General features: G+C 43.8%; 1 pseudogene; it reads right to left on the bottom strand.

The window, feature by feature from the left end:
- Positions 1-15,256: 15,256 nt before the first annotated feature.
- LOC129074455 (serine/Arginine-related protein 53-like) lies at positions 15,257-17,103 on the bottom strand (annotated as a pseudogene).
- Positions 17,104-21,119: the final 4,016 nt, after the last annotated feature.

The following is a 21,119-nucleotide window of genomic DNA, read 5'->3' as shown; positions in this document are numbered from 1 at the left end:
TGGGCAACCACCCAGAAAACAATGACTCTCCCCCTTTCCAGCACTTACCCATCAACATGAAGGCTAGAAGGCTGAGACCCCACTCTGCCAAGACACTTGTTGGTCCCAGTAAGATAAGCAACTTGCTTCCATTCCTCAGGTAAATCTCATGTTGCCCTGAGCAGGATTTCTCCTTCTACCTCAGGGATACCTCCTCTTCCTCCCATTTGGCATCCTGCAAGACTCTACACTGGGGCAGCCAGCATCAGGCCGCCCTGGGCCCACAGAGGGCATGGGTCACACTAAGAGGGCCACAGCTGTGCTGACAGGGTGGCAACCAGGTGTCTGGCTTATAAGTCCTTTGGGGCATTGTTTCCCTGCCTTAGGAGCCAAGCCTGGCCCTTGGCACTGAGTTGGACTGTGTGTCTAGAGACTTCCCTGGGCATCTGGATGGCCTGCCCTTCATGCAGCATTTGGGAGAGAAGAGGTTCAGCTACAACACCCCTTGGGTACACAGCTTACAACAGCATTCAGAACTGCTGAGCTAGAACTTGACATAATCAATGTATTCATAAATCACAGGTTTTAATAATAAGACCAGGAAATTGAAGCACTGGCTCTCAACCCTGGCTGCACATTGTAATTACCTGGTAAGACTTGAAAGCTTCTGATGCCTAGACCCCACCCCCAAACACTGATTTCCTTGGTTAGGATGTGGCCTGAGCATCAGGATTTTTAAGACCAATGTGCAACTAAGAATGAGAACCCCTGAATTAGATGGAGACAAGTTCATTTTACATTGCAGGGAGTCAAAAAATGCCTTCTCATTATTTTACTTTTTATAGGTGCTACAGGTTCATCCATTGGTTTTGCTTTAACTTCTGGTTATAGCATAGCAACTTTCTTTTGGAGAACCATCTTTCCTATCTTTGTCCACTCTCTCCCAATCCCCCTAGATTCTGGCGTGGGTACATGGCCCAGAGGGACTTAGCAAAACTCAATGAGCTTTCTCTGAAGCTATCAGGAAAGAGAAAGTCTCTTTCTCCTGGACTTGAAACTGATAGCCTGTGGGCCTGGAATTTCTGGGGCACAATGGAGAGAAGGGTTGGCCTGGAAATGAAGCCAACACAGAAAGAGTGGACATAAAGACAAGACAACACTAGCAACATCATTAAAGTGCCTTGATTCAGCCTGTTTGAAGCCAGATCCCCTGGATTTAACCATTTTAGAGCCAATAAATTGCACGTTTTGCTTAATCTAATTTGATTTGAGTTTGTCTTATCTGTAAGAATCCTGTCTAAGAATTCTTCTTTGTTTTTTTCTTGGTGTTATTATCATTATTTAAAAAAAATTTTTTTTTACTGTTCAAATGCATTTGTCTCCATTTTCCTTCCACCACTTTCTGCTGCCCCACTCACCTCCACCTCCCACCCTCAATCCTTCTAAGAATCCTTCTAAAAACTTAAAATTAACTCTGATGGATGTTAAGTTTTCTTTTTTCCCTTCAGTTAGTTCTGCATAAATAGGTTAATGATCAGAGTAAGGCAATATTTTGGACTTAAATAGACCTGGCCTTTCGATACCTACCTCACAGTTTTACTGTTGGGAATCACATGAGATGAAACTTATGTAATGAGCCCTGGCCGGGTGGCTCAGTTGGTTGGAGTGTCATCCCATACATCAAAAGGTTGCGTGTTTGATCCCTGGCCAGGGCACATACCTGGGTTGTGGGTTTGAACCCTGGTCCCGGACGTATATGGGAGGCAGCTGATTGATGTTTCTCACATCAGTCTCTTTCTCTTTCTCTCTTACTCTCTAAAATCAATAAATATATCCTTGGGTGAGGATTAAAAAAGAAAACCTTATGTAATTAATGGTCCAATTGAGTGCCTTACCAAAATTTTATGGGTTTGTTTTGCTATATTTTGATCCTTTTGAGAAAAGCTGTCAGCTGCATCTCAGTTGGGTTGGAGCGAGGATCACCTCACCCACCCCCCTTAGTTATGCAAATTATCAGGCCAGCCCTAGGGAAAAGGTATATATAACAGGACTTTTATTTGATGTAGTAAAGCCAGATAATCCCCTGAGTATGAAGAACTTTGGGGAGAAGGAGAATTAATTTGCAGAAAGCCCCCAGAAACCCTTCTGGGAGGTAAGAACTATTAGTTCAACTACTCTCTGAGACCTGGGGCTGGTCCCATGATGAAAGCCCAGTCCCAGGAAAGAACAGGAAGGACCCTGAAGCAAAGTTACCATGAAAATAGAATGAGACTGGTGGGCTGGTCCACAGGAGTCGTAAAGCAGAAATGGGAAAGAATGGTTCTGGGTTCAGAACATAGGCCTGCTGGGGCCTGACATATAGACCCTTTCTAGTGGACCCCTCCACTGTTCAGAAGCAGCTGTGTGTGAAAGAACCAGTCACTCCCCACCATGGCAGTAGCCATGCAACAGTGACAATGGCGGCAATAGCAGCAGCAGTCATAGCTAGAGGTCATTAAAGCACTATGCTAAGGACATTTACATCATCATCTCCTTTAATAATCCCAACAATCCCAGCAACTTGGTACCATTATTATCCCAGTTTACAGATGACAAAACTAGAGTAGGAAGGATTAAACACTTTGCCCAAATGAGTCTAACTCCAGAATCCACTTGTTGCTCATCAAGCTGACAAGTGCTCCTTGCCCTCTACCTATGACCTCCATGGCAGCCTCACTGAAACAGATTCTTACCCCAGCCAAGGCTGAGGAAATAAATGGGCATCACTGTGACTCTAAAGGCTTTGGCTGTTTTGGGATGGAGCCATAATCCTGGAGAATTAGAATAACCCATACCCCAAAGGACATTTTCCCTCATGGAAGTCAGAGAAGACTCATTACTACTCTGCTTGAAAACAGCTCTTCTGCCCCAGGCAGCTTCTCCATACCAGCTAAAGCTCATCCCCTGCTGGGACAAAACAATAAGTCATGATGAAGACCTACTACCTTCCCTGTATCCCTTTTCATTTCTTCCTTTTAGTAACGGAAATACCTCATCAAATGTTAACAATCTAGACACTACATCTTCCAGCCTCCCTTGCAGCTATGCATATCCCATGACTATGTGCCTGGCCAATGAGATGTAAGCAGAAGGGATATGTGCCATTTTGGGCTCTTTGTCTAAAAGGATTGGGTTTCCTTTTCCCAGTGCCTTCTAGCTTCTGTTTTGTGTGGGAAAGAGTAACAAATGAGTCAGATGCCTTGGATCTAGACATGGAAGCCACATATTCAGGATGTACCTCATTGTTCTGTAAGCATTTGAGACCAGGCAGGTTCACCTGGGATTTGGGCAGATGGGAAAATATGTGGAGCCATCGGGATGTCCGACATGCCTTTATTCCAGGGTGGGGCAATCCACCTGCACCACAAGCTGCAAGTTGTACCATGGAAAGTCCTGACTCCCTTATATACTAAGCACACACAAAGCTGGCAAGGTGCCAATACTGAGCTTCTAGTTATATAACAGAGCTTCATTTTCTGCATGTGGACCCTTTCTCAAGGCCACTTGAATGTTACCAAGACACAGTGGCCCGGACATCTGGATGACAGAGCCTGAGTGACTCCACTTTCCCTGAAATCCACCCCCTCAGGGTTCCTCACCATACGCTCTGTGTAAAAGTGTCCTCCACGAGGGTCCTTTGGTGAGGAGGGCAAAGCCCTGCATCTACATACCACAACAGCAGTTATTGGCACTAACAAAGACAAATCATGACCGTCAGGCAATAGACAGGCAAGTTTCTGATTTGTTGACAAGACAGTGGCTGGCAGAGGGGGGCCTCCCTGGGCATGAATACCATACCTTTCATGCCTTGACTGGGCGTTCAGCATCTACTTGCAACAAGAGTGGAGAACTCATAATGGGCCATAAGGATATCATGAAGGAGCCATGTAGCAGTGTTTCATGGTCTGCTGGCCCTGGGTATGTCAGCTTTAAGATTGGGGTCCAGGTTCCAATCACCCAGGCCACTATTTGTAAGTTTTTTTCTACCCCTTGTCCCCAAGGGGCAACAAGGGTCACCCAAAGCATATGGAGGGCTTTTATCTCCCAAGTCCACATCCAAGAAGCCATTTGCCCTCACTCCAGGCCCTTGGGTGTAGGCAAGCGAATATTTCCTTGTTTCCCCATGCCTGGTTTCACAAAGCATCCTTAATCTATACTTGTAGCTGAATTGGAGCTGCAATCTGGTGGAGTAACATTTCTACTGGAGTTGGGCCTCCTCTCCTACTTCTCTTGTTTAGAGTTTGGAGGACAATCCATAAGTGTTTCATCCAGTCCCTCAACATAGGGGTGGCAGCTGTGGCATGCAGGCCCTTCTTTAAGAAACCATTGTACCGTTCAATCATCCCGGCAGCTTGGGGGTGATAGGCCACGTGGAACTTCCAGTCAATCTGCATGTCTCGGGTCCATTTTTGCACCAAGGCCCCTGTAAAATGATCAGTGATCAAGGATTGCCCACAGGCAATGCACAAGCGCTTCAGTGCAGCAATCACCACTTTTTGATCCAGGTGGCATGCGCCCATACACATGACAGCATACTTACACCCCTCTGAACTAGGCAGGGGCCCAACCATGCCAACCTACCATCCGGTCAGCGGTACTTGTTCCTGCACCACCTGCCCAGTGGTCCCCACAGGCATCTGGGGATGCTTCCACAAACAGACAACACAGGTCTCACAAGCTTCCTGTAGCTCTGCTAAGGTGACAGGTAACTGCCAAGCTTTTATAGGAGACCACATGACCTTCTACCCCTGTCACCCATTGTGGAGATGACAACTGAACAGGGTTGGGGGGATGCTCAGCATGCCCCCACAAAATAGCTCTTGCCATTTACCCTTGCAAGCAGAACTTCCCCATAGCAGTCTGCAGCCACAGTCCTTGGAGCACATCAATGCCCAGGGTGTACTCAGGAATGAGGGACACATACACAATATATTCACGGTAGGGCAATTGCCCAATACTCAGGGAAAGCTGCATGGTCTTCACTCTTACACTGAGCACCTCCCCCCCACCCATAACCATCAATAGAGGCCTCAGACTCTGGAAATTTGTCAGGGTTTCCATGCAGGAGAGTACATTCTGCCTGTGTATACTACAGCCAGGACCCGCTGGACTTTTGTAGGCAACCAATGGATAGCCATTTCCACATGTGGCCTCCGGTCCTCATCTGTTCCCTATAGAGCCGTTCCTTGGTCCTCCCTTTATTCAAAGTTCTGAAGGATATCTCCTCCCTCTTTTCCAGAGGTTGGCAAAGTCAGGTGGTCTTTCAGCCGGACAGCACAAGCCTCTCTGGTCACACTCCTGGATTTTCCCTTCGCCTCCTTCTTCTTCTGGGGCTCCAGCTCCCAAAAGGTCTAACCACATCTGGGTCCTACTCACCTGCATGGGTGCACTGTTTGACTGAGATACAGAGGGGTCGTGAGACACTGTCCACATTCCCTTCTGCTACTGCCTCTCCTTGGGCTGCCTTGCCACCGAAGCAGCAATGGGCTCCGTTGTTGCCACCTCCCCTCATCAGTATACCTGCAGCGGAGCTTTCCAGGTGCCACCACAGCCAGAGCGCCCGACCCGGGCTGCAGTCCTCTGGCCCAGTGGCTCTGGGAAACTTTGTTCCAGGCCTCTGCAGGGCAGGGAAGGAGAAGGCAGAACCAAAGCAGCGATTCCCCTCTTCTTCCTCCAAATTGTCCTCTACAACTGGGGAGAGAGACTGCCGCACCTCTGCTATTCAGAGGTCTTTCTCCAGGTCATGGACAGGAGCCTCCGAGGCTATTGCTCCCTCTTAGAGCTCTCCTAACTTCCCCGTCTTGCGAAGTGCAGTCTCCTCTCCATCATTGAGTTCTTGTAACTTCGCCACATGGCTAAGTGCAGTCTCTGTCACAGGTCACAGCTAGAAAAGCTGTAAGAAACACCCAGCCCACAGCTCTCATGGCAGCCCAGTCACTTAGCTTCTTCGGGGTCTCCCCTACAACCAGAAGGACCCTCTCTACCATGTCATGTGCACCACTAACATTGGGCCAGTCCTGGGTGGGAGCCCAAGCTGCTAGGAGCCCTGCCACTTGGTACCACATGCTGGTGGCTGGTGACCCCTCTAGACGCCCCCCTCAAAGCAGGAGGAGGGCTCCATACTGGGACAAATCCTACCAACTGCATCAATTGTCCTGCAAGTGTTCCAGGCCAAGCGGGTTCACATGGGATTTGGGCAGAAAGAAGAATATACATGGAACCGTGGGGGTGTCTGACATGCCTTTATTCCAGGGTGGGATAATCCCTGTATGCCATAAGCCATGAGTTGTACCATGGGAAGTTCCCACTCCCTTATATACTAAGGGCACACAAAGCTGGCAGGGTGCCAACACTGACCATCCAGTTATGCAACAGAGCTTCATTCTACACATGTGGGTCCTTACTCAAGGCCACATGAACACTGCCAAGCCACAGTTGTCAGGACATCCGGGTGAGGGAGCCTGACTGACTCCATTTTCCCTGTACTCGCCAACCCTGTATTGCTGGCATCCAGACTTTTACGTGGAAGAGAAATAAGTATCTGAAACTTTTATCTTAATTTTATATATATATATATATATATATATATATATATATATATATATATATATATATATATATATATGTTTCTTTGTCTATATCCTAACTAATATTAAGCTCAAACTGACTGAAAAGTCCAACCCCTAAGAAAAACAAACCCCAAACACTTAAGACATGTGGAAATTCCTAGACAAATAAATAGTTAGCCAGGGGAGGGTGTCCTAAGGGAGATACACTGGAGTTCCTGATAATACAAGCATATGGTTGACCATGAACTACTATATAAGGAGGTTTATTATTTAGGATAGACTAGGTTATGATTTGTTAACAAGCAACACCAAAAGCCCTTTGGCTTAATGCACAAATGCTTACTTCTCACTCATACAAAGCCACCTGGGTCCAGTGATTTGTCAAGGCAACCTTCCCCATGTGGTGACCCACTGACCTGAGTCCTTGCCACTCTTTGGCTCTGCTGTCTTCAGGACAACAAGATCTTTTCTGAGGTCACTGTAGCAGGAAAAGAGAGCATTGGAAGTCTCACACCATCAAGTAAGTGCTCAGTCAAGAAGTGACACATGTTACTTCCATTCACAACCAGTGCGTGACCAGAGCTGGCCATATAGTTCTAACTTCTGGGAGAAGGAGAAATATCACCCTCTTGGCACTGAAAGTAGTACACCGCTGAGCATGGGTGAGCATGGGAAATCCCTCCCACCACGGCCTCTCCAATTGTGCATGTAATGTGCTCAGCACAGGGGCTCGGTGCTCAACAAATAGGACGAAGTGGGAAGGTGAGGCGAAAAGCCCCATGCGGGGAGGGGGAGAGAAGAAGAAAGGGACACATGAAGGAAATGCAGAGAAAGAACTTAGATCCAGAACCCAAAGCCAGAAGGCCCCAGGGCCCAGCCAGGGATGTGCTTGAACCTGCTTACATACTTATTCTCATGAGAGTCAATTGCTGGATTTTAAGGAATTTTGCAAGCCGGTTGTTAAACATAGTGATTATTAAAAATGAAAGTATATACTCTTATAATTAAACAAATTATATCAGAGATAAAGGTGATAAATACTCAAAATGCATCACTTCCTAAATCTCTTATTATATTTTATGATTATGTGTTCTTTGGGGGTTTTCTAACCATGATAGCATGGTGTGCTACTAAACACCTTCCCAACTCCATCCAGAGACATGATTTGGTAGCTGGTGGGAGTATTTACTCTTTGGAAATCAGCAAATGCTACAAGTCAGGGCTGTTGTCCCCTAGAGGCCTGGTTGTTAAACACTTATCAGCCTGGGTTGGCCTTCCTGTTCCAGTGCATCTAAACTGGGAGTTTCAGTGAAGCCAGTAAGTACTGGTCTCCTGAGAGCAGGACTGGGGCAGAAAATTCCCATTTGTCACCCGTGACTGGTTGAGAGCTGGGAGTTAAGGGACTACTGATGGGTGAGCATTTTCGTTCGGAGTTCCTATGGGAATGGGCTGCAGGGTCAGCAACCCGAAATCATAGTATTTTGAGAATACAGACATTCTCTTCTATAACTGCAAAGCGTGGCCCCCACTCAGAAGCCTAATGCATTGTTCGGTTCCCAGGAACCAAAGGCTGGTGCTGAATAATAATCATCACCTGCCAGGAGCCTATTGACCAGGAGGGCTGCCTGCTGCCTGTAACTCCTGGTTACAGGGAGTCCCTCTGAGAGCCATCCTTGCACTGGCTCCACAAGAGGTGGTGCCTCTTTCTCTCTGAGCCTTTTACTAGGTCTTTAAGACAGTAGCTGTCAGAACAGAGCCAACGCTGGCAACTTGAACCACGAGAGGCCTGAGTGTGTTTGGCCAACTCGGAATCTAGCTGTGAGTGTATGGGGCTTGTTTTTATAGCTGCTGTAAAAATTCTCCTTACACTTGCTACTTTACTTTCTCCTGAAGCCCTGAGCCCTCTCTCCTCCCCCTCTGAACCAAGCTCAGTCATTACTAGCCACTTCCCCTCAGTGCTCAGGCCCCTTTGAAAGCACTATTAGATGTCTGGATGGTTTATGGATGTCTAGGCTTCTGACTCCATGGACTGCATTACTCTAAAAGCTGAACCATCAGATGCAATTGCAGAGGGGAGAATTGGAGGGGGTTACTTTTTAATGCATGAATGTATTACACCAAATGGATAGAAATGCTATGCTGGCAATTTTTACTTCTTTATAGGTTTCTGATTTTTACAAATCAATTAGTATGTTTTTACTTGTATTAACTCACACAGCCTCAAGATGCCAGTCTTTTGGAATCACCACTATTCTAGTGGCCCATTAAACTTACTGAATCCTCCATCTCATGGGCCATGGAAAATTATTGCCCTTCCCAGGATTTCTGAAGTATCCCAAGGGGTTTCGTGTCCTCCTGGTGAAGAAACTCAAATTCAAATTCCTGACCCTTTTTAATTCCCCATCTTCTCTTGTCACCTGCTTTTCAGTAACCATTTTACTTTCTTTTTTATTTTCTGAAGTTCCACTAACATAAGGTTTTTACATGTAACAGACTTTATCCTAAAGTTTTGGCGATAACTAAGGGGTCTATAGTGCAGTGCAAAACAGAAAGCAACCTACAGTAGAACTTTGGACCTCAGGGATCTTCCAAGTGAGCGCCGTACCTCTACGTTTCAGCAGCCAGCTTTATCTTGGGCCTCAGCATTTGCCACTTCTTGGGCCTACTCCCTCTCTTGTCTCCTTCTAGACATTTTCCCCGTTCCAGAGCCTTAGAGACTCCCTTAGCCCGGTTGCCAGGACAAAACTGGTAACCTTTTCAGAATAATCTAGCCCTGCTTGGTTTTAATTTTCTTCCATTTAAACTATCCCATTCAGAACCAAAGAGCCTGCTAAGGAAAGCCCCAATCAACAGAGCAGTCCGCCCTGGCTAGCCATCCTGAGCTGACACCCCTCGCAATCCAAACAACATGGAGAAGTTTTGAAATGTTCAGTTTTTTAAAAAATTTACCTAAGAAATAACTGGAAACATCCTTGCTGTGAAAAATTCAAACCACACTGACAGGCCAGCCATACTCCCCCTGCCTCCTGCAATCCACTCTTTCTGGCAGAAAATCACTGCTAGATCCAGGCATCACCTTCCAGGCCCTTTCCTAGGTGTTTACACACATTTGGAAATATATATAATTTTGAGTTTTGTGTGAAATATATTTATAAAGTCATTATATATGTGTTATTTTGCAAGTTGCTTTTTTCATTGTTAACTAGCATCATTTGGAAACAGCAATGTCCAGTTAGGAAACCACCCACATGCCCGCCAGTAGGGAGAGGGTGAATTGTCCTTTGTGAGCACCTGGAACCTCTGTACCAAAGGAAGTTGGCCAACAGCCCACAGGGAGACCTGAGGAGGGCAGGTAAAAATGGCTGCCAGAAGCCACAGCCTCACCCTGGGTTTCTGTGTTGAGCTCCAGTGTCCTTCGTGAGACTCGGATCTGGCTCTTCCAGCTTGGCTCCGGAATGAAGTAGAGAACCTCATCCCCCTCTTCCTCACTGAATGAAGACAAGCCCAGAATCCCTTTGGATTGAGAAGTTTTGCTGCTGCTCCCTTAGGAGATCCAGGCCTGGGACCTAAGCTCCCAGGGTAGGCAAATCCTCCTGGTCCTGGTCAGCATTGCTGAATTCCTCTGACATGTGGGCTCCTGAGGTGGGGTTCACCCCCACTCTGATTATAGACTTTTTTTTTGTGATCAGACCCTGTCTGTGGTCAGCACAAAGGTTCAAGTGGTGTGATTGAGCCATCCTGGGTTTTTTCAGGGCCCTTTGAGCTCCAACCTGGGGGCTAGGCTTAGTGCTAGATTTAAATTACAATGGGATGCAAGGCAGGAAACAGGAGCAGAAGCCTAGTGTGTGGCTGGCCAGGCTGGGAGGACTGGGTGTGGAGAGCCCAGGACTTATTCCCGACTTAGGAAGGATTCTCCAGCTTTCTCCTTGGGCTTGGGAACACTGGATAAGCACACCCCAGAGAAGGCAGCACCAGGGTGGTGGTGGGGCAGGGGGTGACAGGCCTCCCACAGCAGGTCCAGTTTGGTGGTGTATTCATCAGGGTGGCCTAAGCTGGTACCAAACAAGAGTAATTGCCAAGCAGAGCCAAGGTGATTGCTGAGACAGTCAAGGCCGACAACAGCTCACGATAGGCAGGAGTGAACCAGCCTCTTGCAAGGCCCTCACTCCACGGCACCTAGCACACTGGATTATGGTTGTCTGTGCGGACAATCTGCCAGGTAAAGATGTCCTCCCTCACTGGACTGCAGTGATAAGTGGGTAGAGGACTGTGGTTTAGTGCTGAGCTCTTTCCACCAGGACTGCACGAGATGGGGCCCAAAGGACCCGCTGGCTGTCAGAGTGGTTGTAATACCCAGCGCGGGTCTGTCTCCAGAACAGGGCATGGGCTAACCTGCAGGGTATCAGTAGCATCAGAGTCTGCATCTGAGGGACCTAGCAGTGGTGTGGTGAAGGGTGAAGACATGTCTCCTTGCCTTCCTTTTCTACTTGCCTTTCTTGCTGCAGACCCAGACACCTGACCACTCTCACTTTATGCTCGGCACATGACCCCTCAAGCCCGGCTCTGTGTTACCTTGAGTTAACATGTCACCAGGAGGTCCCAAACCTAAATACCACGTTCTCTCTCAGACCTTTCCTGGTCAATCTAAGTAAGACTTAGCTCACCTCCTAGCTTCTCGGTGTTACACTAACCTGTTTCATTGTTTTCATGTTACTTAGAACTACTTGAAATGATTGATTGATATGTTCAGTGTGTGTCCCTAACTAGGAGACAAACCCCATGGAGACAGGATGTCCGCTTCTCATTTCCTCTTGTAACCCCAGAGCCTGGCACATACTATGTGGGTGAAAAAAGGGAATGAGTGTGGAGGAGTGAGGGTGACTAATGGCCCACACACTTTGAAAACTGGTGTTCACAATGGTCCTCTTCTCCCTTTACTGGCCTTGACATTGGTGATACCTGCCTCAGCCGCAGTTGGAAGCAGAAGAACCTCACAGGGACCTGGCCCAACTCGTAGGTTCCTAAATTCAGTGAAGGGAGGATGCTGGGGGGTTGGACAGGGAAACCTAGAAAATTTCCTGCAGACTCCTGGGATTTTTTTTCTTTTAAATAAAAATAGTCACACAAAACTAAAGAAGAAATTCACTGTCTTTTTCTTCCTCAAGTCCCTACTTTCTTGAGGTTGATTCTGCCATGTTATAAGGTGTCCAGCAGGGGCAGCCAGGAAGACAGGGGGACGCACATGCCCTCTGCTAATGGGAATTTCAGCTCTTCTCCTCTGATTTTACCAGGGCTTCTTTCTAGAGGCAGCCCCTCCAGGGGCTCTTGAGGGCTGTTCTGTAAAAAGCAAGGTTCTGTTTCTGTTTCTAATTGAAGGCTGGCATTCCACCCAAAGGAAGGAGATATTAATCACCACAAATGCACACAGATGGCTTCTCTGGGTTTTGTGAATTCCACACTACCTCTTGTTTCCCTGCTGGGCCTCGGTTTATGGCGTGCCCTGCCAGAAATGAAAACCTTTCATCGGTGGAGAAGCGGGGCCTGGCTGCTGCTGTGTTTGGGCTGCAGAACTGAGGAGGAAAGTGTTATTTTAGGGCGTTGCCAAGAGCGAGAGCTATGATTCGTGCAGTCAACTCAATTACTCTCACCTTTTCACTTCTTGAAAATAAGCAATAACATTTCAGACCATATTTTATCCTGTTGGTATTTGACTTATTTATTTGTTTGGGTCAGGAGAGGTAGTTTAAGTTAAATTCATTCAGTGGACTTTGACTTATGGAAGAGGAAAAATAAACTTTCTGTTACCAGGAGGAGTCTGCGTGCAAGCACACACGGAGAGATGCACACCATACAAACATGCACAGACGTCACTACGACCAGTCACACAGAGGGCATAGCTAGTCATTTAGGATGAACACTCTGTACGCTGAGAGAGAAAGTTTTTAAAGTAATAGAAATAGAAGCAATTTAAATATATATTTTCCCACAAGATAAAAATCAAAGTATAACAAAGTGTGGCTACATATAACCCTGGCTGGGGTGGCTCAGTGGATTGAGCTCCAGCCTGTGAACCAAAAGGTTGCTGGTTCAGTTCCCAGTCAGGGCACATGCCTGGGTTGCAGGCCAGGCCATGCGAGAGGCAGTCGATTGATGTTTCCCTTGCACATTGATGTTTCTTTCACTCTTTCTCTCCCTCCTATTCCCTCTCTCTAGAATAAGTAGTGAGTAAAATCTTGTCATTGGATTTAGGGTCCACCCAGATAAACCAGGATGATCTCCTCATCTCAAGATCCTTAATAACACCTGCAAAGACTCTTTTTCCAATTGCAGGTCCTGCAGATTAAAACATGGAAATATCTTGGGGGTGGGGGCTATGTACACCATCACAGAATTGTCCAGAGTGTCGGTAAACTCTTCAAAGAGACTGACTTTGAGGGGATTCTGTAAGAAACTGGAGAGAACACACTGTAGCAAAGGTTCTCTGGAGACAGAAAGAGGACAAAGATCCCAAATTTGAGCAAAAGACGGGCTATGCTTTAAAGTATATTTTGGCTTTTCTCTCAGGCTTCCTGCAGTACTCTTTTAACCCTTCAAATATCTGTCTGCTAAAAATCAGAACTCTCCTGGCTAAACTGAAAACCACATTCGCTTGACTATGAAACTGTTTCATCTCCACTTATGCACACCTTCCCCCTTCCTTCCCCCACTCCTATTCCGTGGAGGAAGGGGTCCAGCAGCCTGTGTGTTTTTTAAAATGTCAGAAGCTTCCTTTTTCTCCAGAGCAGGTGTCTAGTTGGCGGCATGTGAAGACACTTCATGCTGCATTAGGCATTGTACACTAAAGAGAAGCTGATAGGGGAATAATTAATTACAGTTTAACAATAATAATAAAAAGCAAAACAAGAGATTTAAATAAAATAGCCAAGGGAACAAATGGGTTTCCAGAAAGAATGGTGTCTGTTCACCGTGGAGAATTTATCTGTAGAGTAACGCTGGGAGTGAGAGCACAGCAGAGGCAATCAGAGGTCTGAGGAGGCTCCAGCAAGCTGGGGCTGCTTTTCATTGAATTGTCTCATTAGCTGGCTGGAGGTATAAATAAATTCCCCCAGTGTCTTTGTTGTCTGACAAGATGGAAAGCAGAATGAGTCCTGACAGGGCAGGGGGTAGGGTGTGGAGCGAGGGAGGGTGACCCTGGCAGCCCTCGAACCGAGGGGAGGGCTGGGAGGGGGTCTGCAGTGGAAAAGAAGAGGCAGCAGTGGAGGGGTTTGCTCCCTTTCAGGAAGAGGGAGCGGCCGGCCGAGACTGCACTGAGGGCAGGGAGGGCGGGACTCCCAGGGCCCAGGGCTTTGCTTCGAGGCCAGACAGATGCTGGGCTTCACCATGGCAAACCCCACTTTACATCACCACATCTTATACTGCAAGCAATACTCCGGAGCCACAAACCGGTCCTCAGGGCGCTCTCAGCCACCAGCTCCAACCACAGTGCCTGGATGGACAGCCATGTTGTCAATGTCTGCAAGGAGTTTTACAAGAAACTCGTTACAGTGAATAGAAGTACCGACATTTTTCAATAAATAATATTTTTAAAAATAAGATTCTGGGAAGATGGCAGTTGTGGCAACATAGTTGCTTTTTTACAATGAATAACAGCTGTATTGAGATATAATTCACACACTGTACTATGTGATTCCATCACCGCAATGAATTTAGAACACTTTCATACCCCAAAATGAAACCCTGCGCCCATTCACAGTCACTCTCCATTTCTAACCACACTCCCTAGGCCTAGGCAACCACTAATATACTTCCTGTCTCTTTAGATTTGCCTATTCTGCACATTTCATATAAATGAAATAATATAATACCTGTTCTTCACTGAGCATAATGTCTTCAAGTTTCATCCATGTTGTAGCATATGCCAGAATCTCCTTCCTTTGTAAGGTTAAATAATATTCCAGTGCATGGATATACCTTTTCTTTATCCATTCATCTGTTGATGGGCATTTGGGTTTTCCCATCTTTTCGCCATTGTCAATAATGCTACTATAAACATTCATGCACAAGGTTTTGTGTGGACTTGTGTTGTCATTTCTCTTAAGTATACCCAGGAGAAAAATTGCTGGGTCATAAGGTAACTCTAGGTTTAACATTTTGAGGAGCTGTCAGATTGTTTTCTAAAGTGTCAGCAGCATAATTTTTTTTTTAGGTTGTTAAGAGTGCTTTTTATTGTGCCTAAAATTTTCCAGTAAGGTGAAATAAAAGATTTGAAATGGTTTCATAATACATGGAAGATGAAATCTCATATTTATACATAGAGTTTGATTCTTATGTATGCATGATTAGTCAAGATTGTGTCTTCAAATGACAACTTGATGTTTTAAAAATTATACTCAGAAACACTATTGTGTGCTATTTATTTTAAGATTGATATTTGTAGGATTAGCTTTAACAGTAGGGCATTTTCATGCATCCCTCAATTTTACACTCGTTTTAATATTCACAATGTTTAAGTTCGAATCAACAAATATGCAAGCCCACATGAGAAATGAATGAAATGAAAGTACCCTTTATTATATAATTGGGTCCTTTGTTTTTAAGAGTAAAATGTTAAACTGGGATTTAAACACCTAAACTTCCAACGTTACTGTTAATTCAAACATATGTATTATTTAGGCCGCAAGACTGCCCGTTAGCCTTTCTTGTCGAAAAGCAATTAATCTCTTGAACCACTTTTCCTCAGCATCAGCTTTCTCAATAAATAAATTCAGATGAGCCAGAAAATTGTTACCTTGGTACTTGACAGCAGTAGGGATGCTGCTAGGATCTATTTCTTTTTTCGTTACTGGGTAGATCAGCAACTGTTAATGCTGGTCCTGATATTGCAGTTGCATACTTCACTTTACTAGGTTCCACTTACTTTTTGACTTCTTTACTTGACCTGAATGTCTGCTGAACAAAAGAATCACTTAGTTTTTCCCCTTTTTTGAATTTTATTTAATCTTTATTGCATTTTTTTCCATTACCCTTTAGTCCCCTTATATCCCCCTCCCCCCAGCAATCACACTGCTGTCCATGTCCATGGGTCCTTTTTCCTTTTTGCTCAATCCCTTTACCCCCTACCCAATGCCCCCACTAGCTGTCCTCTATTCTCCATCTATAAATCTCTCCCCATTTTCCTTGTTAGTTCAGTTTGTTCATTAGATTCCACATGTGAGGGAAATCATATGGTATTTGTCTATGACTGACAGTGGCTTATTTCACTGAGCATAATTTTCTCTAGGTCCATCCGTACTGTGGTAAAGGGTAAAGCTTTATTTTTCTTTCTTTTTTTCATGACTGAGTAGTATTCCATTGCATAAATGTCCCACAGTTGTTTCATCTACACATCTATTGATGGACCCTTGCACTGCTTCCATATCTTGGCGATTGTAAATAATGCTGTAATGAACATAGTGATGCTTATGTTATTTTGAATTAGTGTTTGGGTTCCTTCAGATATATTCCCAGAGTGAGATTACTGAGTCAAAAGGTAGATCCATTTTTAATTTTTTAATGTATCTCCATACTGCTTTCTACAGTGGCTGCACCAGTCTGCAATCCCACCAACAGTGCAAAAAGTGTTCCACTTCCTCACCAGTACTTATTGTTTGTTGATTTATTGATGATAGCCATTCTGACAGGGGTGGGGGGAGAAAGAGAGGAAGAGAAACATCAATGTGAGCTGCCTCTTGTACGTCCCTAACACACCTCCATCCAGGGACCTGGCCTGTACCCCAGGCATGTGCCCTGATGGGGAATCTAACTGGTGACCTTGCAGTTTGCGGGATGATGCCCACCCACTGAGCCATATCGGTTAGGGCAAAAGGAATCACTTTCAACAGCTTCAATTTCTTTTACTCTTTTCACTTGTTCTACCAGGGTGGTTTGGTATTCCTCCTTTATTCTTTTTGCTTCTTCATTTTCTTCTTTGGCTTTCAATGCTTCATCAGCGTTTACAGCAGCTTCAGGAACCAGCTGTAGTCTTGCTTTGACCTGTTCAGCTGATGGCAGATATTCTAATCCAACTTTGATACTTCCAGATTCCCCACATTTGATGTTGCATAATTCTTTGTCCTTGCCTTTATTGTTCTCCTTTTCCTCTTTTCTCCTTATCTCTGCCTTTATGGTGTTCTCTGTGTTGAGATAGACTATGGGTTCTTCCATGACTGGACCTTTCACTACTGCTTTGACTTTGGAAACGTGGACAAGGTCTTGACCTAGACTTTCTTGTTCTGCTTTTTGACCAAGATCTCTGAACTCTATAGGATTTCCTTCGATCCCTTGAATGACTTCGACTTCATTGTATTCTAGAGTCTTCAGAAGAGCTACTGCTTGACCAATGCCTGTGTCTTCTGTCATAAGAGTGGGAGTGAGGTTGAAGATCTCTGGACCAAAATCTTATCTTTGACCTTGCTTTCCTTCCACCTCTCCTTTGGCCATATGTTGTAGTATCTGAAGAACTACTTGAAGAGGCCATCTACAGAGTTTCTTTTTTTCTCTCGCTCAGCTTTCTTCTTTAGCAGCTGATGAACAGCATTCCATTTCTGGCTCCCTGCCTTCAGGATCATACCTCTCCTTGACTTGCAAGTGCCACAAACCAAGAAACATTTCTTCACGTTGGGGTGCCACCAGTGCCCTCCAAACTTTCTTAAGTTCAAGCTCACCGCCTTCCTGGTTCCCTCAGTAGCATAATTTTTGATCTCCTCAATTTCCTCCATAAAAATAGACAGAGCAGTGAGGGTAGCAAAACAAAAAGCTCACAAACATCAATAACAATGTTTCTAGAAACGAGGGCTCCAAATCAGAAGTATCTGTATCACCTGGGAACTTGTTGGAAATACAGATCTCAGGGCCCACAGTAAACCTCTGAGCCTGTTTTAACAAGCCCGCCAAACTAGTCTGATGATGCTGATTCTAAAGTTGGAGAACCACTGATCTACAACAAAACTGGGTGACTAGGTATCATAACAAGCTCCAAAGTCTGAGCAGGTGGGTACAAGTTACTTGCAGCTGTGAGACTGTGATTTTGGCAATTATGTGGGAGGAACCGGAGAATAGGAAGTGAGCTCCAGGAGCCCTGAGAACCAGAAAACCCACAAATGGCCTTGGGAATATTGGTGGCCCAATCCGAGAACATCAGCCAAAAGCTGGAGGAAGCTCTAATTTGCATGTGAGTGCAAGGGGATCCCAGGGGGTGGAAGGTGCTGTAACACTTTGGACTTTCTAAATTTTATAAACTAACAAATCAAACTTTGTTGTAAGATAATGTTCTGTGTGAAAAAGTACCTGCTGAGATCAGAATTTAAACTCAGAATCGCAAGGGACTGAGTGGGAGAGAGAGGGAGAAAGAAGAGATTCACATAAAAGTGAGAGAGGGCAGTGGATAGAAAACTTAGAAAATAATTGGAGATTTTTTACATATACACATATATAAAAATCATTTTGTGAAAATAGTGTGAAGAGAATTTCCAGAGTAGTGAATAATCCAGAAAAGTTGTCCTAGCCGACTTTCTCCTCCTAAAAGTACAAAAAATTTCTCTCACTAAAATGAGCGACAGAAAATGATCATGAATAAATCCCACACCAAGTCACTCTAAGAGAAAATAAGGAACAGAATACTGCCTCTAGAGATAATAAGGGCATGCTACAAGGACATGCCCACGAAATAGAAAAAACTTGTAACCTAATATATTAAATGAACTAAAATAAATTAAAGAAGATGATATTATAAAAGAATAGCTCTAACAAGACTATATTCTAATAGGCTTAGAAAAACTTAAAAATGAAAATCATTGAGAAAAGAAAGATTTGAAAATAGAAGTGACAGAACTCAAGAAAAGAATAAGAAATAAAAACTTGACTTTATAAATAAAGAGTAAAATGGAAGGGACATGCTTCAACTATCTACTGCTATAAAATGAATTAGCCCAAAGCTTAGTGGAATAAAAGAGCACTGTACCAGGATCGTGGCTCCCAGCCTTAGCAGGACTGAGACAGCTGGTAGTAGGTCTACTTCCACAGTGTCTCCTTCATTGTACATCTGGCACTTAGCTTGGATGGCTGGAGGGTGGGTTCAGCTAGAACTGATGACTGGAATGATGACAGGTGGCCTATCCAGCATATCATTCTCAGAGTAGTTGAGCTTTGTATACAGCGGCTCAAGTTTCTAAGAGTGAGTGTTCCAAAGACCAATGCAGCCCAACTTGGCCTTTTCTGACCTAGCCTTGGAGCTCACTTAGCATTACTTCTGCTGTGCTCTGTTAGTCAAAGCTGTCACAGGATCACACAGATTTAACTGGAGGGGGCACAGACTTTCTCTTGTTAGGAGGCATGTCCAAGAGCTTTTGTCCATTTTCTCAACTTTATTAAAATGTAATTTGCATACAATAAATTCATCCATTATAATTGCTCAGCTTAATGACTTCAGGTAATTAAATCGTCTTTTAATGACGAGCACAGTCAAACTATAGAACAATTCCCTCACCTTAAAATGTTTTCTTATGCCTTTCTGTGGCCATGTTTTAGAACCACCACAGGACCTAAGTATGAATGAATACCAGTTGCAAAGGATAAAAAACTTTTAAATAAAACAGAAATAAAGTGAAAAATGATTCAAGAGAAAATGGCACACACACAGACACGTACACATGTTAGGCAAAGATGACCCAATGTGTGTGAAATGGAAATCCTAAAGATGAAAACCAAAACCACATACAAAACAAATATTAAAATATCTAAATTAAGAAAATTTTCAGAAATAAAACAGACTTGAAACTTCATAATGAAAGTTACATCTCATACCTGGGAAAAATCAGCCCACAACAGCCAATATTCTAGTAAAACTACTGGACTTCAGAAAATTACAAAAAAGTGCAAGTCATTTATAAGGGGAAAAAAATCAGATTGCCATCAGACTTTGAACACATGTTATGCCAGGGGACAATAAAGCCACATACTTAAGCTACTCACGGAAAGAAGCTGTGAGATAAGTGTTTTCTAGTAACCAAAGTGACATTTAAATATAAAGGCATGGACACACTGTTATGAACACACAAAAAACTCAGGGAATATTATCCCCTAAGTCCTTCCTGAGGCACATACTGGATAAAGAGTTTAAAAAAAACAAAATAAGTGAGAGGTACCTGCATACAGCCTGGTAGTGAGCATGAATGATATTTTCCTGTAGAATTAAGACTAAATGTTGGTTCTTAGGAAGAGAAACTAGTACTGATGGCTTTATGTTCTGACAATGTAAATAGAATAAAACTTCCAAAAATGGAGGGAAAATGGAGAAAGTATATAAAAAATTCAGCAAACTTGTAGATTGCCTTGTAGATTTTAACTGAAAGTAAAAAGATATTACTTCACATTGGAAGCTGTGGAGATGGCGCAGGGGAGAAAGAGGAAATTACTAGACAATTTCAAGATTTCACGTGGTGAGAGGGATCCAATAGACAATATCCTGAAAAAGAAGAGACTAGGAGTATACGTTTTAGAATGAGTATAAAGATAAGCATTAGAACAAAAATACAAACTTGCCTAAATTCAAAAGCTGTAATCCCTCCCCCCAAAAAACAAAAACAAACAAAATAAGCCATAATAACAAATATTGGGTTGAACAAAAAGTTCATTTAGTTTTTTCCATAAAATAAAAGACATTTTTCATTTTCACCAATAACTTCATTGATGTGGATATTTTGAATATGTCAGCTATCTCCTGCGTGGTATAATGTTAACTGTTTTCAGTTAATGTCTCGACTTGATTGCTATCAACTTCAGCTGGTTTACTCAACTGTGGAGCATCATCGTCCGGTGAGAAATCTCCAGCACAAAACTTCACAAACCACTTTTGACACATTCGATCAATCACAGAACCTTCTCCATACACTGCAAAATCTTTTTTGCATTTCAGTTGCATTTTTTATCTTTCTTGAAATAATAAAGCATAGTATGCTGGAAATGTTGTATATTTTCTTCCATCTTCAATATTAAAATGGCTACACAAAATTTCACCAACTTTGAATTTTTTTAAATGCCTGCTGATATGACAGCTGTCACAATACAATCGAACAAAATTTTTTCAAATGAACTTAAAGATGACTAAGCGTGACAGGAGCCATTTTACGGAAAAAAACAGAACGAACTTTTTGGCCAGCTGAAGATTACTTTCTAAATGACATACCTAACATATAAAACAATATGACAAAACTTTCGAGGCCAGCATACCAACAATGCCAACAGGTGTGAGGTGATATCTCACTGGTTTCGATTTGCATTCCTCTGATGATGAGTAACATTGAGCATTTTTTCCATCTTTATGTCCTCTTTGGGAAAATGTCTATTCAGTTCCTCTGCCAATTTTTTAATCAGATTGTTTGTTTTTTCTATTGAGTTGCATGAGTTTTTTTATATATTTTGGATATTAAACCCTTTACAGATATGGAAATAATTTCTCTCATTCAGTAAACTTCCTCTTCATTTTGCTGATGGTTT

Source organism: Pteronotus mesoamericanus, unplaced genomic scaffold (genome assembly GCF_021234165.1).
Source record: "Pteronotus mesoamericanus isolate MK-2021 breed Mesoamerican mustached bat unplaced genomic scaffold, CSHL_Meso_final contig_100, whole genome shotgun sequence".
Taxonomy (NCBI): Eukaryota; Metazoa; Chordata; class Mammalia; order Chiroptera; family Mormoopidae; genus Pteronotus; species Pteronotus mesoamericanus.
The sequence above is the reverse complement of the archived record's forward strand: the minus strand, read 5'-3'. Positions and strand labels throughout refer to the sequence as shown.